General features: G+C 43.9%; 1 protein-coding gene across 1 annotated transcript in view; it reads right to left on the bottom strand.

The window, feature by feature from the left end:
- Window positions 1-24,406, bottom strand: part of fam222aa (family with sequence similarity 222 member Aa) — a 50,195-nt gene extending 25,789 nt beyond the window's left edge. Inside the window, exon 1 of the mRNA XM_059337647.1 lies at window positions 23,503-24,406. The gene's annotated coding sequence lies outside the window, so the exon portion shown is untranslated. The remainder of the gene's footprint in view (window positions 1-23,502) is intronic.
- Window positions 24,407-24,899: the final 493 nt, after the last annotated feature.

Genomic DNA, 24,899 nt, shown 5'->3' on the forward strand with positions numbered 1-24,899 from the left:
TCCATTTTTCTCCATTTGCTGCTCACCAAATGTATTCTGAGGCATTATACTTCGCTGAAAGAGACCCACTTTTTTTCAATTCAATTTCAAGAACCAATTTTCTCCTATTATTGACTTTAAGAGCGAGGCAGAAGGAGCAAGTCTTTGCCTTGTTTGTCATGTCCCCCCTTTCGCCTCATCTTCTCCTATTAGGTTATTGTACTACTTAGCAGATGTCTATCAGAGGCTGGAAATTATCTCCAAACCCTGTGACCCATCATCCAGCTGCCCTAAAAGCAGCCTGTCGTGCCCAGGTCAATCCTCATGATGATGCTGGTGTGAACATACATACACTCACACACACACACACACACTCTCACACACACACTCACACTCTCTGCCCTACACACCATTCGAAAAACCACCTCTACTTCACTCACTCATCAAATCCACTCACAGGTCTCCTATTACACCAGTGCGGGGATATCTCAAAAGCCAGGATGTCTATCGGCTCTTTCCCGTTCTGCTAACGCTGCTGCGGGGTTTGCAATGGGGGCGGAAGATCAGTCCCATGAGATGAGGGAATAAGCCGGAATCAAGAGGCGGTGGGCTTGGCAGTGGGCTATTTCTAAGTTAAAAGGTTCTTAAACTGCAGAGGAGATCAGAGGAGATGGCTCCCCGCGCCCAAAGCTGTCTGCCCAGATAAGCATCCTGCCAAGTGCGGCGTGTTACAGGGTGGTCATGGGTGAATAAACGGAGTGTATGTGTGTGTTTGAGCTACACATGTTGCAGGTGAAAGAAAGAGCGAGGAAGCAGCTGATACTGGGACTGGGTATTGAAACTAAATTCTTATTGGTGTGGGAGGAAATGTGCTACCACCAAAAGATGGCATTGAATATTTGGTCAGATTCATCGTCTTTATTCAGATGCTTCTTGTATGGCTGCTTGTGTTTAGACAACATTTCTTCGGCTCCTTTTGTCAAATGAAAATAAGGTTTTTGTTGAAAATACAGCAGTATTTTACTTGTAAAAAATGACGTTCATATTAAACATATCCAAGCTTCAGGTTTAGGTGTGGAGTTCACCTCTCATTACAACCTGCAACTCTCCTGATCCTAACTATACTGTAACCATGTTTTTTTGTGCCATAAACACAATCTGTACATAAGCTTTACCATACTGTACATACATGCACAGATGCAAGATGTCAAAACATTAGCATTAGATGTAAAAATAAAAAAAACGAAAGACAGAAATGTTGTAATTAGTTAATAATAATAATAATAATAATAATAATTAGTCGAAAATCAGGCTGCACACACGCTGGTTCCAGGAACCAAAATGATTAGGGCCAAAAAGCCAATCTCTCTGTTTTAAAACCGTAGCTCACAAACCAATGGGAGACATCACTGTGACCACGTCCACTTCTTTTATACAGTCTATAGTTCTTGCTCTGCAATAAAGGTGTTACAAGTCATGCCTATATTTCGGGAAAAGGTATAATCATGGCACTGATATTGAAACTTTTATCAGTATAAGTAGCGAGAAAACATTCCCAGCCCCTGCTAATATTATCCCTCAGTGATTTTTATAGAAAGCCAGTTGCCCGGCTTCTATAGAGGTTTGACTGTCTTAGTTAAAGTGTCTCCAGTGAAGCTCCCCCTCCCAGTGGAGGACCAGCCGTGGTCCTGGAGCCTGGCAGACAGCCTCCACAATGAGCGGAGGCGGGGCTTCAACCTAATTGAATGGTGACCCTGCCGTCTCACTGTGGGACGCCCCATGCAGTGCTTTTAACAAGCTGCTGTGTCTCCCCTCTTAATAAGCCCAAACAAGTTAATCCAATCGACACACTCAAACCCTTTCTTTTTCTTTAACAAGGCACTGCCTCTACCCCCTTAATCCCCGGCTCCCCCTTCTCCGTCACCATACCGTCACATGAATGGAGGGAGAGTGAAAGGCTCCATTAGGAAGGACTGGCTGTAAACCCCTTCAGCTTGGCACTTTCCACATATCCGCACTAAATAATTTGCACTCATACTGTATGTTCAAAACATACACACACTAAAGCTCACATGTGCCCGATATAAAACTGGTCCACTTGGACGTTGCACATAATGAGAGGGTTATGTTCGCCGACCCTGATCCACACACCAACAACAGAACAACACACAAACAAAAATACTGAGGGGACGTTTGCCGACAGGCACGCACTCTGGGACATAAAAAAGGCATTGTTAACAAACCCTCCCAGCTCCACAAACAAGAGCCACTGATTCCCTAACAATACAAGCCCCTGGATGCACTCACCCACCAGCTCTGCACAACCTCACACCAGCACAATAAATAACCTGCACAACAAAAGGCCATTGTGTGTAAAAGCCTACAGTTTAGGCATTATTGCCATGATATACAGCGTTGGAATAACATATTGGCAGCTGATTCTTATATATACGATGCAGCATGTCACTGTTATTGGGGCTTATACTGCCTCGTATGCCGTGCAGTCGTATTTATAAGAGGTTTCTCTGCAGATGAAGGGCATCTTGGCAAAAACACTCAGCTGTTAGCCTTCTATATTCCAGTCAGCTTCAATAGCTTCACCCATGGGATGAAGGGTGAGGAATGTCTGGCAGTCCAATAGCAGCGAGTCGTCTGTCATCTCTAATCAAAACACGCCTGCCTAGACTAATGTCAACCCTGTAATAGCAATGAGGACTAATTGACTTCACAGCCAACTGCTGCATCTTTGTGCTGGGTTAGGTTTTATTAATGGTAAATAGCAGATTCAGAAGCCCTCATGACTGTGTGGCAACGACATTCAAAATGTAGAAAGTGCAAAAGAGCTGAAGTCAAGGAAATTGAGATGAATGAAATTGAGATTCAGGTTCATACAGAGACTCAAGTCAGGTTGGGTGGATGCGTTAGAAATACTGAAATGAGGACTGTTGAAGGTCCTATGAAAAATTGAGAACATCATTAAACTATATATTTTTAACAACTACCAGGGCAGATTTCTGGGGATAACATTTAAGCCTGGTAGTGCGGCATGACCACAAATCAAATGGTTTTGTTTGGCCTCTTAAGAGCTGGATGTGTATATACAAGGCAGAAGAAGTCACTTATTATTTTCAGGAACATGGCGAACAAAAAGCAGTTTTTGTCCGATGCCAATGTTCTTGTAATGTTTTAAATATTTAACAAGTTAACGAGAAAAGTAATGTTTTTCACTATCTGCTTGAATCAGAAACCCCCCACTGTAGATTCAAATATATCATCAGCAGAGCCTCCTGATTTGTTTGCTCACTCCATGTGAAAGTGTCTCTCTGTCAGACGGACAGAACATTTCACATGCTTGTCCCTTCATTGTTACTGCTACACAGACAGACTGGCATTTTCCCTGAAATGTTACCAGGTCTTGAGGTGGGAAAATGGCGGAACAGCTTTCCCTAAAGATCGTTCTCTGCCACCGTTCACACATCACCCCATGCAGGAAATCTTCCTGAAGATTTCAGGGTTAGACTGCGTGTGTATAAGCGGCTTTAGATGGCAGTCTACAGGTGGTGATGGTGGGTTGAGCTCCTTGTTTGCTTTGGGATCTGTTGTTTCTAGTGAGCACCCCCACTGTGGTCCAACTCCCATGGTTTTTCCACTCTGCTTCCTTGTGTGAATTTCATAAAAAAACACATATTTGAAACACTGTAGCAAGACTGCTCTTCTACTACCAAAACTACCCAAAGTATAGTGAGTAAAACACTGCAATCTTTGGAAACAACCAGAGACGGCAATTCTCTGAAGTATTACATGTGCAGCTTTTGGTACACTTCACCACCGAATGAGTTATATAAGTTCCTGCTACTGCTCTTTTTACACCCACACTATAGGTGAGCAGTGCATAGGGGCATACTTTAAGCTAAGCCCCCAATCAGCTTGACCTTGACATAAGTTGATCACATGTGAAAGTTATATATGTATATATATAAGTGCCCTGAGCATATGTGGGTGTGCAAGGAAATGTTTCTTGACCTAAAAGATGTATTTTTACCACCTATCAGAGTGTCACACTACAGACTTTTCATAAGATGAAAATGTCCAGAATGTGAGGAGGAACCAGACTGCAAGAACTGGTAGAAATGGTTCTAATAGAGGCTCCATAGAGGCTACATGTTTAATAGAAGCACATTATGTACACACTTTATAGCATATTGAGAGGGGACCCCTATTACCTTTTATCTTGCCAAACTCGCGGTATTACAACAACAAAAAAAAACAAACACAAACACATTATCCCAATAGGCCGCCATTATAAAATTGACATCTGTAAAACTGTTGACAGGACACTTCAAACTGCAAATAGGGTAAAATATGACTATTTCTATTGTGAACTTTTCATCCGTGGAGGTTTCATATTTATAAAACTTTACTTAAGCTGAGAAAAGGAACTTGGAACTTGAAGGCGGGGCTGGCGTGAGAAACAATACTGTGCACATTCAGTGAGCCACATTATGCAGAAGTAAACCTGTAAGCTAGAATTTTTTTTGGAAAACGCGCCAGGCAAGAAGTTCTCATTGGACTTAAAAGGCACCATCTTTGGTACAAGTATCCAGTTCCTAAAATAGATCTATGATCGCTCGCTACAGCACATTCAAGAACAGACGGAGAAACAGAGTCCAGAGATGTTACATTGCAGCAAACTCAACCATCAAAATAGCTCGGTCCAAGCAAATGGCACATAAACTCAACTCTACGTATGCTCCGGTGTATTACCAGGACTCAAGGGACCACAGTGTTGAGTGTGAAGATGTTTGGAAGAGAAGTTCACAAATGCCGGAAGCCAAAGAAACCAGTCTTGTTTTGTACAGGCACTGCACTAGTTTCCAATAAAAGAAGCTGAAATAAACATGGAAAACTATTTAATTAAAACCAACTTTAAACTCATTAAGCTTGAAGCTCAACAATACTGAACAATAAAAATAGCAGCATGACAACAGTCTAAATGCACAGTCCACCACAGTGAATATTTAATTTGCAGGTTTAAAAAACAGCACACATTTTCTTGAATTTATGAAAACAAATTTGAATAAAATTGAGCAAAGAGCAATGAGATGTAAAACAACTACAACAAACAAAATCCACGAGTCATAACGGACATGTAGCCTTGTATTTCTGTATATCACCACATGCCTGTGATCCTTCGCTGGGAGAATCCCTTCGGTATAAAAATCTGTTGGTTTCCAGCACAGTGCGACCAATGTGCTCTTACAACATGACTGAGCCTTTGTGCTCCTGCTGATGCCAGCGAGGGACTTTGAGCAATGAGAGTGTGGCTTAAGATTGTCAGACAAACCACAGGGGAAACACATCCTCTTCTCCTCTTATTGCTTCAGCCTTTGTTGCATTGTTTTGCGAGGCAGCAGCATCAGTTGTCATCTAATACCACTTTCACACAGAAACCCTGCGAATGTTGTGACATGCTGAACAGATGTGCAGGGTAGCTGTGGAGTCTATCCTGAACTGTTAATCGCACTGGAGGACTGCTGTTGAGAAAATACCTCCTCAAAGGACAATTTAAATTAATTGAACACAAATCTAACTGAATTAAAAACTAAATATCGCACTAAAAAAACAGATTTTTGCCACAGATGCAACCTCACCAGGCAGGAGTTTGGAACATAAATCACAAAGCCTCCACACTAACTTCAGCCAAATGTGAAAAATGAGCTGTGCTTTCTTGGTTTTCATGCTAGGATTTATATTTCCCCAGTAAACCTTATTACACACCATTTGTAAAGCATTGTTGATATTGCAAAATTTCTTATCCCAATGTGACACAATCCTTTATTGTCTCAGACAGGTCCATTCACGGCTTAACACAACAACAATAAAACAAGGGTTCTTTTTTTCCCTCTACCCATCCTATGGTGGCTCACTTGAATATTCAAACAGTGTTCATTGTCTTTTTGTGTTGTGTTCATTGTTTGTTGTGCTGTCATTCCTCAGCTTGGCTCCTGAACTTCAAAGAAAGGCTTATGTCAATTTATGATGAAATGGAGTGAGCAGGCGAGAGAAAAGAGGGAGAGAGAGAGAGAGAGAGAGCGGGAGAAAACCTTCACGCAAAATGGCCCTGCCTCGAAATGTATGCTTATTAATGGGTGTTCAATAAATCAATGGAATATAATTAAATTCAAACAATGTGATTTCTTCTCTCACTTGCCGAAGCCTGACTCCAAACATCGCTCTCTGCAGGGCCTAAGGTGACCCCAATTCCCATGGTCCAAAGGACGACTCCGCCGTCTTTCACTGGAGGGTGTCATAGATCCAATAGTCAGTCATGCATAACATTAGTGTGTTGTGAAGCCCACAAGGCAATCAAATAGTGCACCGTCGAAATGTTGACACTGATCTCATTTGATATATTTGAAGTGTGACAAAGCCATTTTTGCTTTGCTGGATATTACGGACTATAAAAGAGAGGATGACACAAGTGCTCACAGCTAAGCTTGCTGGGAAAAGGAAAGAGGCATTTTTCTCCACAATTTTTCTCCCCATTGCAGTTTCTGTCACTGAGACTCAGCAGCCTTTCCCTTTACTCCATAATGTGTGCTATCCAGCTGTTGTCATCCTGCTCCCTCTCAAAGCCGGCCCTGACCATGCCAGCAGAGGGAATCCAATTGGACAGAGTGGGAGGTGAGTCTGCGGTTGGTAATCACCTGCTGGCTAAAGGCACAGATGGCACAAACACTAGCAAGATGTTGTCGTGCACGCAGCAATCCAAGAAGTCTTTCTGACAGGCCGACAGACAAACACGGAAACCTGAGAACGCCGCAAAGGGCTGAGGAATCGCAGCATGCAGATTTGATGCAGAAGCCTGGCAGCCGGCGAGCTACCTGAAACACAAGGAGTTAAAGCATCGATCTCGTGTTTTCACTGGCAAGGTCTTGGTGTCACTGCTCAATGATTGGAGAAAGTAAAAAAATGGGCAGGTTGTAATGATTTAAAATGGTAGACGCTTTCCATGACAAAAGCCAGCCGATAAGGGCCGCCGTTATCAGCAAGTTTGACCAGCCACGGAGAGAATTGAGAAGCGAGGTCATCGCAGAGATAACAGCATATGTGGAGACTGATTATCTCTTCCCTCTCAAGGATTTTTGATACATTTCGTCGCTCCTGTGATTTATTTGTTAGACCAAAGACTTGCTTTCCAGTTTCTGGTCTCAGAACTACTCTTCAAGGAGAACACGGCTGGTCTCCACCTGCTAAGATTTACTCTTGAGCTGCCGTGACTTTAAATCTTCTGACACACTGGAGACAGTCAATTCGAGCCTCCACCGGGATTAACAGAAGATATATGCTGATACTTTTAACCACACCGGTTTGAGCGAACGTGCAACTGTCACTGAAATCAGGTGCGGAGCCTGTTAGCTTTTCTCTCTCAGCTAGATGAAGGAAGTTGGACGAAGTCATTTAGTTTATTGATGTTGCCAGCAGAGATTTTTTATGGTAGTCAAGGCTCCCAACACATCAAACATATCAGAGTAAAAACGCCCCGGAGACATCCCTCTTCCTGAAGACTCCCCAGCAGATGAGCTCCTTCTGCTCTGTGTGTTACTGCTCGGTGCCTTGGTTTGTCCTTCACAAGAGACAGGTAACACTGCCAAGACCCAGTAATTAGTGCAGATGGAGACTGTAATACTCTCTTCCCCTCCCTGCAGAAATGCCAAGGGAGGCAATCTATAAATTCCTGCATATTAATGCAATTTAAAACCACTCCAGACACCTTGCTGGAGGCAGGTGATAAAAAGGTGAAAGGCAGACTACCTGGCACACAGCTGCTGATATGTCGATGACATCAGTCCTGTCTCAGCAACTTCCTGGCCCTACACCCCCCTCAACACACACACACCAAAATAACTTGATAATCTATCTCTTTTCTCAGAAAATGCTCTCCAAATCCTGACCTTAGGCCTTACAACTGGGTCTCTATCAATAATTAAATGGTAATCTAAAAACCCATTTTAGTTGGGTCATCTTTCTGCGCCATTGTCCCTGCCTGCTTCTCTTCTTCCTCCGTCTATTTTTTCCTCTTTCTGTAAGATCTAGTTAGAGATTCCATTAGCATGAGAGAGCAGGCTGGTAATTGTCTTCACCCTACTGAGTGATCCCTGGATAGAGGATTAGGCGGAGAGAAAGCCCTATTTCAACTCGGAGCACAGATGCTGCCCGAAGCCACCCACTCCAGATTAGATTAGACTGCAGAGGGATGAAACCGACTGGTAACTTCAAGCAACATTAAACAGAAAGCGTGGACAGGAGGTTAAAACCAATAAACTTTTGTTCACCTTTCAGCACCAGCTGCGACCCTACCCCCCCTTGTTTTCTTTTTTCTCCTCTTTTTTTTAAAAATTTTCTTTTTAATCTACTAATATGCTTTTCTGTTGAAAATGGGGATTGAGGGAAGGCAGCTTATAATTTTTCCTCTCTCTCTGATATACACAGGGTATTTAGAGCTGAATCTCCCTAAATCATCCCCCTGGGCCACCCTGTCCGTCACTAATCTGCCTGCCGCCGCCCACTCATAAGGAGGTGTCACATTTCTGGCACTCCTCCATAGGATAAGCACTTCAAACACCAGAGCTTCTCCTCTTGACCTTTCCACGGAGATGATCGATTAAGCCCGTTGGATTTATTCCATAAACAGGCAACCATTACATCAAAAAGGCGAGGAATTTACCTCAGAGGCAGAACTTAAAATCCATATAAGCTTCATGAGGGTTCCAATTTTTATTGGCTTTTTCAATCCACTTCTCGCAGCACATTAATAAGCACAGAGCCTTTTCAGAGGCTGTTTTCGTGTCTGAATCACTGCAGTTCTCTACCTGTAATTATTGAAGCAAATCACAATGACAACAGAGTGAAATTCAACTGCTATCTGTACTCCATAAAACCTGTGATGCAGAAAAACTGTTTAGCTCGCTCGCCTGCCAGAGTGGGATAAAGTGGAGTACAAAATGACTGCAAAGTTTAAAAGCAAAACAGTGCAAATATGGTTGCTTTGTTAAAAAAAAACACTGTTGAAAGCCTTCACTCTGCTTTTCACCTGTCCAGGAAACTCTGTGGGGTAAACCAAGGAACACCAAGGTCTGTAAAAGGTCTGCTGCTCGCCTGCTGCATGAGCCATTAAGTTACAACACTGCAGGCTTCCTGTTTTCATGCTTGAACACTTTCTACATGCTTTCAGCAAGGACAAGACTAAACAATCTCCAGTGAAACACCAGGGAGGAGAAACCCAAGAAGACAAAGAGTAGTTCAACGACAGAACGTTTTAAACCAAAACAAATCACGCGTCACCTCGGATCCCATTTGTAAAAGTTAAAACAGGAAACCTAAAACCCGTTTCATATCACCAGAAAAAGGGAGAGCTTCCTCTGAGGAGCCCAAGGAGACTCCTCCTGTTTGTGATCACAGTGGCCAGTGAGCTCTGCTTCAGCTCTGAGGGACTCCTGCTCTATGGTAATCATATCCTATTTGAATAATGAGGCAATACCACCACTCCTGCCGCCCATTCCCCCTGCATCCTTGACTGGAGTCTTTGATAGACACTAATTCTAGCTCCATCTATAAAGCTCCTCTCATGCATTTTTAATAGAATCTATTACTTTAGGATTAAATTATAAAAGACTGTCCTCCTTAAATTTTTAATAGTTTGCATAATTGGTATCAGGGCCTGAATGCGAACCATAAAAACCCAGTTTGTACAGGACTGCGCTGCGGAACGAGCCAGACAAAACCACACAGCACCACTGCACAAAAATGACACACATGGCATGACACTATAACAGACGAGCACATATCTGCGCACACTTGCGAGCGAGGCCATTATTGCTGTGGGTTCATTGCCGTGGAGAATAAGGTGGTGTGAGCGCAGAGCTGTGAATGAAGGGGACAATAAGGTCAGGGACCATGAGTGCTGCCTTTGGCTGCTGAGCTCCTGCAGGAGCCTGGGGCAGGAGGAGTCACCTGATGGAAACAGGAGACATAAACCAGGTGTCCATAGACACCTGCTGCCACTGATGTCAACTGTGACCACAACACTCGCCGGGGCAAACAGAGAAAAGTACTTAGCAGGTTTACAGCCTCCCTTTGTCCCCACAGTCACCGATAACTGTGTTCAGTCAGCTTAAATGGAAATGTATTTCTCTTCTCTGCTCCCGGTTCGAGGCAGATCAGCCATGAGTTAAATGTCATCTGCACTCTCACTCTCTGCATCTCCGGCTCAGCTCTTTCCAACAACAGACAGAGCATACAGGAGAGCAAATGTGTCTGAGGCATCTCTTCTAAACTAGAGCCCCCTTAGAAATCTATGCACGTCACCATCCCCCAAATTAGCACCGCAGGGACACCCCCCTCACCGCCCCCGCCTGCTGGCGGCAGCTCTTTGGCATATCTGTACCGGGGAAAATATTTCACACTGTATGAATTATTAAGTGCGGGGCCAGTGCTAAGCAGTGTGGAGATAGACCAGTTATTCACAGCTCTATTGGGACGGATGCGTCGGAAACCCGGGCCGCTCGCCTATCAGATCGTTTGTCACGAGCGATAGACAATTTACAATGAGAGAATTTTTCAATTTATTCATTCTGCTGTCACTGCAGTTTTCTACCTCCACTCATTCCACTCAGCAGCCCCCTCCTCTTTCAACGCTGTCTCGTCTGGTGAGGGGGCTCCACGCCTGAATCAACCGCCCGCTTTTCTGTCTGATACTGTTGCTCAATTCCACAACCTGAGAACCCGAGGAGAGAGGTGAAGGTGAACCACACGTGCAAAACACACAAGAAGATCAGATCCTGCTGCTTTAATCATCTTAGCTGAGGGAACGGTGTGTTGGGGACGTCCTGTGACAGCTGAGGGGTTCGGGCCCCAGTGGTGAAGCTGTGGCTGACTGTGGCTCTATGATAAAGGAAAAGAACAGGAAACAAGGCAGATGAGGGTTTTTCGCAGGACCCCCCTTTAGATACAAACAAAAGAAAGAGAACTGAATTAAACTGCAGATTACTTATTTAAACTGTCAAAAGCAAGTTGGCCTGACAGGGAGGAAAAAAGTTTTAAAAAGCCTAGATAATAATAAATATGAACAACTATTTGGATCTGTATTGAATTAAAATAATCTTTCCAAAGGCAAAATCATCGCAAACACAGGTTTTTCTTTCAGCTGATGGGAATTTTATTCAGGAGAAAGAAAAGGGATCCCAGAGGGCAGTATCCTGCTTATTTTCACTTAAGAGGAAATGCCAAATAACAACTCCCACGCAGATAGACAGAGGACCTCAGCAGAAATGTCTGGCAGACTGCAATTTCAACATTAATTACAGTAGGTGAACCAGCAGTCAAAACAGCCATGGATTTGTTTTTTGTTCACAAATAAAGAGGACAAACCACGGAACAGACTAGACTAGCACTCTGCCACTATTTCAAGAGATGGGAACTCGAATTCAGGAGAGACAATACACGGCTAATGTTTTAAAAAGGTTTTTTTGGGGGGGAGGGGTTTTTTTCCGAAGCTAAGAGAAACAGTAAATGACATCAGCAGCTTTGTTGGTCTAAATGCTCAGTGAGAGCAGTTTGACCTGTAAAGCAGCCCAAAGTGTTTCTCTATCTGTGATGCCCTTTGAAAGCCTGACGCAGACGGGTTGCACTGAATAGGCCTTGATGTGAAAGGCAGAGATGTTAGATAAATGTCCTCGCAGCCAAGGCCTCTGCCCTCTTCCTGATGATGCATTCTTATACTCAAATACCCACTCCCCCCGCACACACACACACACACACACACATAGGAAACACAGACATGCAGTGCCAACAATCCCACTGAGGGCAGCATTTGTTTGGGGACAAGGTGACCCTGTTGCCTAGGGGCCTGTGAACAGGCACAATGAAGGCCTCTCATCCTGCACACACCCAGCCGGCTGTGTTGGGCTGATGACGGGTGGAGGGGTGGGGTGTGAGGGGCAACGCAACACCCTGCTACTGCAGTTTTAAACTCCTATTCAGGAAGCCCCCTGAGATAGCTCCTTTCACACCCTGCACAGACGGAGCAAAATCCCCGCTTGTAACCCAGAGTCACGCAGTCAACAGATGGAGCAGCTATTGAGTGAAGGATCGCGCCGGCAAAGGCGGCTCCCCATCCATCCCTGCTGAAAACAATGGGGCAGCAGGTCAAGAGTGCCGTCTCCAGAAGGAGGGGTCAGGGAGGAGGGGCATGCTTCGACACAGTCGAGCTATGCAAGCACTTTGAAACTGGAGAGAAGCTTTTTTGGATGCCGGGGCGAAGGGGAGGAGGCTCGTGGCTGGCTGCCGGGGATCAGACTCAGGTGGTGGGGGCTTGTATGTGAATCTGGGACAGCAGTGTTTGTGTTTAACCTGCAAACAAGAACAAAAAAGACAACCCTGCGTGCACACATTTGCATGTTCAGAGGAAACACAGACTCGCAGTTTAAGGCACATCTCAAGGACCAACTGTTACAGACATTCGTTTGTCTTTAAGCGCAAAAAGAGAGAACTTCATCTCGGATAAAAAGCACTGCAGTGAGGCTATATACACAGAGAAAACCTCTACTACTGCAAAACACTTGAGGTGCCCTCAGGACATTTTTTTTCAACAAAAAATTTGTGTCAAATATAACATAGCCAGGCCACACATTATTTGTGGTTATTAAAGTGCAAAAAATTACTAAAAAAAAAAATTAACTTCACTGATTCCTTATTGTTCAAACTGTGAGTATTCTCCCAGCAGCATATTGTGAGATTACAGGGAAGTGCCGGAATCAATCATATGAATAAAGTGCTTTTATATTGTTCTTGAGTCATTTTGAATGGATCAATTTGCAGTGTTTTCAAAGTGGAGGAGCTATGAATAGCTACTGTACATGCTCAAATGCTCATGCGTTTGTGCATACACCGGTGCGTGATCACACAGATGATCACAAAGCAGTCATAGCTCCCTGTAGGGGAAAGTATATCCATTTCCATTGACCAGCAGTCTTGCTATCATGTGGCTCTGACCTGGGAGTCAATTAGTCATCTGGGTTGCCCTGCCTCACTGGGTTTCCATGGCCAGGGACGAGACAAAGACACAAAGAAGGTATACGATGATCCCATAACTTTAGTATCTTTGTGGTGCAAACACCCCAACTGCTGAGCTGCCAAATACTGGCACCACATGTTCCTTATCCTTAACAGGTTTGGTTTATGGAGCTATTTTGCACAGGAAGACTCTCATTGCAAAGCAGAAGGTGTCAATTCTCCATTAAAAACCACTTGACAAGAAAGTACAGAGACTCAAAAAAGACTTCCTACCACTTGGGAAATGTTCACAAATCACACCTAATTAAACACAAAAGCCTGGTCCATGAAATCAGAGTGCAGAGAGCCTTTTCTTGAAAGAGGCAAGATCATTTTTTTCTAGGTTGTAAGAAGCTGTGCAAGGACAACGTGATTTCATTCATGTTTGTGTTTCCTTCAAACAAATTGTCAGTTAAGTACATAGTGACAAAGAGTTGAGCTGTAACTCGTCCTTCCCTAGGTCACATCACAATACATCAATGGTTTGGCAGTGTAGAATATGTCTGTGTTATGCTGTTTGAGCCCAGGATTGAAAAAAATAAAGCCTGTTCCCACCACACTGAAAGGGATCAATAAGTGCATAGAAGAAGAAAATGGCCATGAACACAAAGGCTTTTATTCAGAGTGCCACGATGCAGATGAAAGCACAAAATGCACCTGGAGAGCAAAGCTGAGAGCGGCAGAAGACAAGAGGGCCCACAGAGTTATCAGGTGGGGCCAGAGTGCGCTGGCTATATTCAGACCTCTGCACCATCTATCTCTACAGCAGCGATTAGATTTCTAATATTGTTGGTTTTAAGGAGGCTCGGCTTTCCTGCCACAATGAGGCGGATTCAGCCCCAGTTGCCCCCTTTCCCCTTTCAGTGTGGTCTCACAAGGTCCTATCGGTTTTCTGCAAACAATACTGCCGGGCTGCGGCCCTTATTTAAAAGATTAATAGGATGCTGTCTTGGCAGAGAAGCAATCAGTGAGGTTTCTGTGACAGCAGAAAAAGTGTGAAAACAAGGCAAAGAGGAGAGACCATTGTCACGGTTACCAACTGGCTGCCGCAGCTCAATTGAGATAGCTGTGGCTTTCAAGCCCAGCTGTCAATCACAGCAGCAAGCATCAATGGGGTTCATTTGAATGATAAAACGATAAGTCATGAGCAGGCGATTTCCCTGTCATTGGGACAGGGGCTGTTTGAGTGTAACTCAGTATGGGTGGAGAGATTTCGTTGCAGCCATATGGAATTTGGTTTTGCCTCGAGTTGCTGGCTTCACCCCTCAATCATGACAGAATGTGTAATCACCAAATGTCTTCCTCTCAATCCCTGTTACAATTGGCAGCACGGTGCTGTCACTAGAGATGGGGGAACAAAATGGAAAGCTGACTAAAAGACAAGCTTTAAGTGACACTTAATTTGAGATACCCAGGCATTCTCTCAGCTCCAGTAAACAGGATCCATCAAACTTCGCCCAGAGCCTGTATGAGTCTGCAGCTGTCTGTGGGGAGAGGCACAGTATGCCTGAGAGGCCCTCAGTTACCAAGAGAACTGATGAAGAAATCAAGTGCTTTAAAAGTTCCTAAAAACAACAAGGGAGGGGAAGAGGCACGGGAACGATGATGACACTTTCAAAGAGCAAATTTTCATCTCATCCATGTCTACAGCAACACTCAGCTTTTTCTCCTTCTTTAAAGACACCAAAAAAAAAAAAGCATGACAGAAGCTAATGACAGCCTCAGAGAAGACGGCAGAAAGGGTAAAAAAAAAAAAAACTCAAGCGAGCTGGTGAAGAAGTAAGAGAAAAACACTGAACAGCTGCTTTCTCCCTTCTTCCCACTGCTCATCCCAGGAGAGAGTCCCATGCGATCTCCCTGATCCTAGTTTGTGGCTGACAGAGGGACCGCAGCTCTGTTCAGCTCCCGACTCACATGGCTCTGTGCCCCCCCGCCCCCCTCCCCGCCTGCCTGCCTCACCGTCGCTCCGCTGCCAGGAGGAAAAGATGGTGGGGAGGGGGAGCGGGGGGCTACATCAAGGAGAGACTCTCCCAGTGGGTTCTCGTCAGTTCCAGGCCATTGCACCTTGCTCGCTGGGATTTTGTTTACACACACACACACAGATGCACACACAAACACATGTATCCATGCAGAGGCAGATGACTATTAATGGATACGATAATGTGTTGTGTGTTTTCGGCTGTACGGTCACACGTTGTGTTTTTAAGAACTGCTGTAATAATGGTTTTGGTGACAGACCACTGGAAGTCAGTGGCAATAAAAATAAGTTTGATGCCTCCCAGAGCTTATTTAAGTGGCACAGGAGCAGATAACGTTCAATCAAAACCCACTGATACGGTTGATGTGGTCAGTGGTAATGTGCAGCCAAAAGGCCTGACACACTTTCGTGGTCTTTGGGGACGAGCAGAGAACGGCAGGCTGCCCTTGTGCGTTCAGTCTCCACAGATGTTGCCTTGGAGAGCGGCTGACTGGCTGGCTGCGGTGACAGCTGGACAGCTGTTCCTATAGACGCAGCCACAGAAGCATGCCATGGAAATGGGGGTGGGGGATATCGCTGTATGTTTAGTTTATCTGTATGAAGTTCCCAGGACGTGCAAAGCTGTCACTCTTAGCATTGGTGCATGAGCCTGGATAAGGAAAGATGGCACCGAACAGGATATGGAGAGAGAGCACAGATGGGTAAATATCAGACACGGCTGACATTATTTGAAGAAGTTCCATTATCAAAAAGATTTTTTTTGTGAATTGTAATTTGTCTATCCAGAAATGAACAGTCTAATGCAACACCAACTGGCTACACTGGCATAAGTCAAAGCATTTAATTTGATCCACGAGGTCTGTTTGAGCAGCCATGACCAGCCTTTTTTTAATCATCATAAACAAGTAAAAGTTTAATATGAACTTCACAGGGAATTTCAAATGATTTTTTTTACTTCTTCATAAAAGAGGGGAGGGAAAAATCTATTTTCAACAGCAGAGAGGATAATTGGCTGAGCATTAAAACGACTCTGGACTTTGTGCCAACATCAGTGGCTGCTGGTGATGAAAGGCACTTTAAATTGGGGTCATGTTCAGATATTATACCTTTATCCTGCCACTTAAAAACACAGTTACTGAAAATTATGGAGACCTGCTGGAGAACAGTGCAGGTTAAAGGCAGTCTATAGATTAACACCCTGACTGGGGAGTAGGATTTGAAAAAAGGAAATGAAATGTTGGAAAACACTCAGCAGTATTAAATGTTGTCACTTGCTGAATAAACACACTGCAAATCATGAGTTAAACAGCTTGGATTGACGCCAGTCACTTCCGCCAAAACTCTCTTTTCCTAAGCAGACTGGGCTATTCATTATGCCACAAAAGGTCAGCAATTTGTTCAACTCAATAAAAATGTTAATAAAACTAAGAGCTCACAAGAAGACGTACTCATAGCCTCCGGCCGCACATCAAAAAGCAGGAATACGTGACTGTGTGTGCAGATGCATCTATTTGAATGTAGCATAGCCACTGCTTCAGCATTACAGAGGTCAAAGGTCATACAGCAGCAGCTATCTAGCAGGAAATATAGCTTTGGCCTCGTCGTAATCCCGGTCAAACTCCACCAACTGCTCAACGCAAAGCAGATATAGACACATGCTGACAAACATTCACACACAAATCGACAATAAGCAGGAGTTGATAAGCAATCCAATCCTCCCTCACACACACACACACAGACACACACACACACACACACACACACAAACACACACCAAAATCTCCAGCTCGCACCCTCAACCCACTCTGCTAAATAAATGAAAAGACCCATTAGGCAGATTTCAAAGGCCGGCAGTGGGCTTATAATTATATATGAAATCTTTTAGAGGAAAAAAGTGATTACTCTGGATGCAAGTCTGGAAGTGGGTGGGGGTGGGTTATTGCTAAGCAACCAGTCATTATCCTCCAGAGTGGAGCGAGGTGACCGGCCATCCGTCTAACTCCGGTGGCTTGCCTGGCTCCTGTGCAAACCCCCCCCCACCTCCATCGCTCTTTTCCTCCGCCACTCTCTCTCCCTCTTCCTCGCTCTCTCTCTCTCTCTCTCTGCCGTCTCCCCGTCCGAATACAAACAGAGATAAAGAACGCTGCAATCGCTCTTGACACACAAATAGGTTAACACAATAAAGCCGGCTTTGCCTGGCTCACTCGAGGGAGGAAAGCAATTCCAGCAGCAGGCAGGAGGTAATAAAACAGGGCTAGGAGTGTGTGTGTGTGTGTGTGTGTGTGTGTGTGTGTGTGTGTGTGTCCATACATGTCCTCATGTCAGTGTTCCTATGTTTTTGTATGTGAGCGGAGGCAGGCACACAGTAGCTCTTTAGCCTCGGGGCCTAATATCCCACAGATTTCCAACCCTTTCTTGACACAAATAATAACACGGGAGAAAATGACGGAAATTCCAGTCTACTCCTCCATTTAGATTAAGGAAACGGCTGCTTTATATTAGCAATATAGCTGACCTGCATCAGCCCTATACAAACACATAAACGTTTCCCTGTGGGTTATATGCCGGCTCCCTTGTAAATGGTCTCCGGCTTGGTTAAAATTCAACAAGTAAATTGAATGAGTTTTATCTGTGCAAGCCTCAGCTTACTCTCCCTGATGCGGCTGCCAGACCTGGCAATAAATGATAAAAATCTCCAGAGTTTTATTAAATCGTGTTGCATTCACGCTGAACTCAGGAAAATGGTGAGGTGGCTTCTGCAATTACAATCCGGACCAGACAACATTGTTTTCTCCAGTCAGTGGAAATTTCATTACCTTACAGCAACCGCCTTAGAATTGGGTAATAGCCTCTTTTTGTCACAGACACAAACCGTCTGTGGGAGGTGTGACACTCCATAAGTGTTATCCATTTGCAACAATGTGCATCTAGCCAGTCACAGTCTGGATGCTGGTCAGCATAATGTGCACCGTTATTCAGTGATATGGAGGAAGTGAATGGAGGAAATAGCGGTCAATAGCTAATTCCTGGATTGACTGTGGTGTAATCAAACGCATTGAACCTTAATACATCCATGCAGCTAACTGTATCTCTCCTCCAGGCTATTATAGACGGATGACGTGGGCCTCACATGGCCTCATCTCTAGCATGTCAATAAATAGAGAGAGGGCGAGCACTTTTTTTTTCCTGTGGAATGACTGAACTGTGAAGAATCCCCAATTAAAGCTTGTGGAAAAGTTTCACACGTTTAGGTCATACAGGATAGCCATTTGTAAGTGTCAGTCAATTCCCCTGCTTTTACCCGCTGTTCCTTCAACCAGGTAATCAAACAGCAGAGATGTAAAGTGGTGGCCATTGTCAACAGGGAATAAATTACCAAAGCATGACGAGAAAACACCTTATCTGTCTGATGTATTTCCTGCTTCTGCAGAAAGCTACAAAGCCCGAGGGAGAGCAGTCAACCAAAATGCAGGGAGATGGAGATTAGGATGATGTGCAGTTCCTTGTTCCATTAAAGTTTGATCTTCCTCAATAGCCGAGGAGAATCAGATATCTCCCATTCAAGATTAAAGTACACCAGCATAGAGGGGGAGATTAATCAGAGGCCTGCATGAGATAAAACAGCCTTGCTTCTGGCATGGAAAACAGTGGCAATAAAGAGTTCAGCTGATAATATGAAACATGGCGAGGCACAATAGCAAATCAAACAGCATGTACGGGCCTCCAAAACAAATCAAAGCGCAGACCAGACTGCGATACAGTGGCTGAAGAAGTACAGCAGGGGCTGATCTGATAGTAACCAAGGCCTTCATTTTATTACTGGTTAAGGTTGAAGAGGGCACAGTGAGGATTTTCCCATGTTGCTCACTGTCGCCAGGCTCTCATTCCCTCTCCTCCTCCTCTCCTTGAGATCAATGGCGCTGGGGTGATTTCACAGCAGCCTGCACTGTCACCCAGAACAAATCAATGTGACCATGAGGAAGGCAAGAGCGGCATTGTTTTTAAGGAGAGCAAATTCGCTGTTGGAGAGCTTGTCAGATTTGCTTTATTCTCTTTCTTCCACTATGAACACTTTGGAAGGAGCATGCCTCCCCTCACTTTTCTGGCTGGGTTATGGAGCAAACTATAAACTGCACAGCTTCTCTATACCAGTGTACTCATTAACCACATATAAACTACACAGTTCCTGCTGACTATGTTTCAAACGCACAAGGACATTTTCAGACAAAAAAAAAAAATGGACTGACCGGCCTAACCTTTCCAAATAAGGCTATACATTAACCTCGGGGCCTGCTGAGACGTGACTTCCACTCAGTCTGACAGGGGGTAAGAGGAGAGGAGAGGGAGGATCATCTCCGTCCGTCATGCGCTAAGTGGCTGCAGATAACCCAGATGAAGAGCTGCCGACGTCTACCATCACAGCAGATCAGATCACATGAGCAGAGCTGTGGTCAGGTGAACCTTTTACTACAGCCGAAACAACAGGAAATCATTGTCAGGGTAACTAACAGAGAACCACATGGCGTCTTGCTAACTTATAGCACTCATCAGAAACACTGCGGGGGTGCATGTATGCAATCACACGCCTGTAGTCTATTTCTGTGTAGCTACCCCACATAAAACACAAATATGCCTGACTTTAAATGCTCAAGCTGTTTATGAAAACAAGATGCATGCACTGTATTTAAAGTTGTCTACAGTCATCTGCATATTTCAGGCAATTGGCTTGTGTGACATGAATATGATAACGGGGTCAATCATGCAGCATAAAAAAAATTCAGGGAGTAGGGGATGGTTTTAACAGTATCAATTTAACCAACAAGAGGTGACCTAGACAGGGTTCCTACAGATTTTTAAGCGCCAAATTCAAACACTTTTCAAGCACTTTCAAGGTACATAAATCAGAAATATCCAGATTCTCAAAGCCTTTATCATCACAAGTATATATATTCAAATTCAAGCATATTGCCAACCTTGAAAACATAACACTTTTACAGCAAAAACACTAAATTTCAGGTTTGAAAGTGAATACTGTTCAAGTTAAAATTATGAAAACTTGTTTTAGATTAGAGAATAGTCCTTTAGGCAAAATGTGGTATTTTATCAATGCTAATTACAAAACACCATGCTGCTATGGCTCAATTATGGGGTGGGGATGGCTGAAAGACAGTAAGCTCAGTCACCATAGAATACTCTATTTCCCATGTGAAATTGAGCAGAAACTACAAGAAATTACAAAACCTCAGAGAAAGAGGATCAACACAGCTGCCCTGTGTGTGCTATGGCAGCATTCAAAAAGTCTTCAGTATGCAGCAAGATGAACTATTACCTGACTGAGGCTGCAGACCTGTTTGTAATTATTCACTCTTATTGTTAAAACTCCCCCCAGTATAGTGTGACTGGCTATAATAATAATTAATGATTTATGTGTTACAGTTGGAGAAGTTGGAGGAATTGCTATTTGTTGTAGACAAATTAAGCTACTTTGTGCTCTAACACAAATATTCAGTGAGTTATAAGTGCTGGGACAAAAAGTGTTACAACCATTCCCGGTCTCCCCTATTGTGTGCACTTTGGTGTATTGCAGCAGCGAACTACCTCGAGCTGAAAGAGCTGCAAACACCAACAGCAAATACACAAACAGCACATTAAACGTCAAATCGCATCAACACAAACATCTCTGCTGGAAACTGAACATGGCATTTTACCTCCGTTTGTTCACACTGACTGGCTGAAGGGTGTGTTTGTTTCTCCACAATCATTTGTGCATAATGCTTTTGTTTTATGTCGCTTTTCGTTTTAATTCTCTGTCTGCACGTCCTGAGTGCTGATGTGCAAGACAAATCTTGCTGCAGGGACAACAGGGTTTATATTAATCATGTACTATTGTAAAGTACAAGAAAGGGCACGTCTCTTTTGTTTTCCTGCACATGAAAAGTGTTAAAACAAGGACTGTTGTAGACTTTTCTGGAAATGAAACACTTTGATCAGGCGTCTAATGAGCTGCTAGTGACATGGCTTTGAGAGAAAACGTTCATGTTCGTTAAAGTGTCCGATGATATTAAGTAGTAACGTGCTTTGTGTTTTTCTCGGATATCAGAATATAAGAACGCTTGTCTTTTCTTTCCATTGACAGGAGGATTATTTACATCTACAGTCTATTTTTTCTAGTTTTTGGACAGTAAATCTCTTTTAAAATGATATTTCATTTGTGGGAATAAAGAGAAGCACTTTCATTAATAGAGTCCACACAAGAATGGACATGCATAGCTTAGACACTTCAGGGGTGGGTAGATCTTTAGTAACACACACACACACACACATACACACACACACACACACACACACACACCCTCTCTCTCACACACACACACATGCACACACACATCTGTATCTACAATTTTAGTCATCTTAAGTGCCAAAATGAGTTTTGCTGCCTCTGGGTAGGTGTTGAGACAATCAAACCATGCAGGGATTAAAAAAGATTAATACACAGCGCAGGAAATTAAACTTCAGAGACTTTAACGAAATTCATGAGAAGAGCTCACTTATTCACTTCAGGCAGGCGCTTTAATAAGCAAATAATACAGTAAGGAACCCAAATGCTATCAATCAATCAAACTGATATGCAATTTGAGTTGCAAATTGATAATAAGAAAAAAAGTGGCAGGCTTCTTTTGGTGTGTTACTTTTAATAATACAAAGCTAAAATAAAGTCTCCCCCCTCCAAGCTGTTGCCAGCATAAATGGGCAGAGCAGATTAGATTTTGCTTTAGTAATTTAGGTTTTCATTATTTCATCAGTAAGTAAAGTACAAAAGAATAAATTGCCGATGTGATTAGAATTTGTGCAACACAAATTCCCAACGTACAAATATTTTTTAAACATTATTTGTGGACTTTGTTAGACAGCTGGGAGCAACAGGAAACATGGTGGAAGTGAGAGGAAGATGAAATGTGAGTAAAGTCTTGCAGCAGGACACTTGAAGGTCCAATGTTACAGGAAAAAAAAAGAGATCTAACAGCAAGCCAGAAAATAAAGAGGCAAAACAAGAGCTACAAACTCCAAAAGGTAATTCAGTGACCTAGATATTAAAGCTTTTCTGCCATTCTGTTCTCCCCTGCCTTGTCCAACCTTCATGTTGAGTTAAGGCAAGCATTATGCTGGGAAGACTATTTGTTTAGGTGAGGAGCAGCCGCAGAGCTAATATGAGCACAATTTGCTCAGCAGGTCATAGGCGCAGAGTGGAGGAAGTAAATGAGGCAGTTCTGCCCCCTCGGGTGCAGCCCCTGCCTCATACATCACTGGATGTTTTATTCAATACAGCCAGGAAGGCTCTATGGCAGGTGCCCTGACTGTGGGGGCGCCTGCCCTGCTGTAGGGGCCCATATTACATTCAGCGAGCTGCCTGTCTGCGGGGCTGCTGGAGAGAGAATGACTGGAGCCAGCGAGGAAGATAAATTTTGAGGATGCTTGTAGTCTAATGATAAAACATACAGTGTGCAGCTTTTTCACTGCACAGTCAGCATAATGTGCAGACTCATTTATGTGCAGTGTGAGCGATGAAGCTAAATATTGCAAAGCAACCTCAGCAACCCATGAGGCTCAAAGTTCACAGCAGTGGAAACAGCCTAAACTTTATCAGCCAGCATTCATATTCAAATAAAACACAGCTACATTTAAGATAATCACACTTTTCTCTTTGCATTCAAGGCTCGGGCTGCACAGGACACATTTGCTGAAGAATTCACAGGACAATGACAAATTGCCTCCAGACCTCAATGCAGCACAGAGCATCATCCATGTCGCCGAGCACAAAGTGAAAAGTTTTACAGTGTTCCGCACACACCTCCGTGAATTTTATGAGTTCCTTGATAAAAGCCTGTCACAATATGCAGGCACACTATAAAAAGAGATTGTATATCATTAACCCACCAGGGTGAAAAATCACTAATTGCAGCAGTCACTATAGTCACCCTCCCCACACGCAGTGACGCACGGGGGCGTACAGATGAGAAATTCGCACCTTTTGCTCTGAGCCGCAACTCCTCTAGTGCCAAATATTCCTGCCTGCGGTGCGATACCCTCGACAATACACTTAATTGCTACCCATACTTGAAAAGACCAATATTACACATCAAAGCAGCACCTAGAGCCATTCGGGAGCGGCTCTCTAACAAGTCGATTTTACAACACTTCCTTTATTGTGGGTCACCCATGGAAACAAAGGGTTTAAATCTGAGACATCGTTATGTGGGCAGCATCCTGGGAAAAGGCAGCATTTACAAACATTCATTATTTTCCTCTATTTACCATCCCAAAGGGTTTCAGCAAGGCTCTGGCAGTAACTACGTTAATGGTTACACAGAAAGACCCAAACCTTCCAGAATAAGCAAGACTTATAAAAAGAAATGACCATAAAATATATTTACCATAAATTGCTCTGTGGTGCAGACTAAAACTCCATGCAGATTGTAGCATTCACTGAGCAATCTGCCTCATACTTCTGGGGTCCAAATTAAAAAGGATTCATTCTGTTCTCCAAAATCCAGCAGCCGCTTTGTCGATGTCAAATGTTGATTAAGTTTATCCTCCTCTTCCGATGGTATGCAAATATACCGGTAACCCTGCGAATTAGATTCCACACTCTAGCCTCTAGCATGCAAAGTTAATAAGCTTTGCCTTTTTTCTCGACTCGGCTGCCAATTTTTGTCGAGGGCAAAAGCGCAGGTCGGCAATTTCAGGAGCGTCCTCGGAAGGATTGCGCACAAAGTGCGCTTCGGGTTTTCACCGTTTAGCCTCCGGAACAAAGTAGAAAGGTCCTGGTTGCTCTTCTTTTCGCTTGTAGATTCCTCCAAATAACAGAAGTGATGATCGAAAGACTGGATGGTTGAACTGCTACGCAGTATTCCAAAATCCACCGCTGTTACGCATGGGTTTAAAGTGGTCCGCCTGCTCGCTATAGACGACCTTATAGGTTAAATGTATCATGCGAATGTTAGTGAAATTATCTAGGCAATATTGTGTAAAGGTACCCTGAAAGAATTCAAGGCTGGGCCAAAGCAGCTGCCTGGAATATCCTAAACTGATGCGATGTAAAATCCCGGGGATCAGGCTCTGCTCCGTCCGTCACTTTCTCCGCGGTGTCGGCAGCCTCTCTGAGATGTCTTGCCTCCCGATTCAGACTCAGATTTCCAGCTGAGGCTACGGAGTAACTTCGATAGCAATGCTCCGAGACACTCTCTTTGGTGTATTAACCAAATAAGAAATGGTTACGTCTGAATAAAGAGCTAGCTGCTTCGGGCAGCTCCGGGATGCGGTCCTGCCCTTGTGCCGAGCTGCCGAGACTGACAATAACCCGGAACGCTGCAGACTGTCAAGCTGCACAGACCGCCCACCGACCAATCACTGTACTCAGGGAATAGAAACATTCCCACGGGTTGGCCAATCATCGGTAATTGAGGACTGTTACCATAGAGATGCTCGGCGTCCAAGCGTCTGAAACCACGTTGTTTTTTTGCGGAAACAGAAAAAAACGTCTGATATAAATTGCCGTGGCAGAATGCAGATTGAGATCTTTAATCAGTCTTTTATCCTTATCAGCAGCCCAGTTAAAGGTTAAAGGCGCCGTCCTTTCATATGAAGAGCTGGACTCAAACCTGCCGGCATCTAATCTGCAGACGTGCCTTCGAGCAAGACACTGGATCACTTGAAGCCGCAGGAATGCTGCTCTGTCGCTCTACAGGGAGACATAAAGTATTATCATGCAAACAGAATACAATTAAATGTGATTAGCATGCAGAATTAATCTACTGTTTATGAATTGGCG

Source organism: Centropristis striata, chromosome 7 (genome assembly GCF_030273125.1).
Source record: "Centropristis striata isolate RG_2023a ecotype Rhode Island chromosome 7, C.striata_1.0, whole genome shotgun sequence".
Lineage (NCBI taxonomy): Eukaryota > Metazoa > Chordata > Actinopteri > Perciformes > Serranidae > Centropristis > Centropristis striata.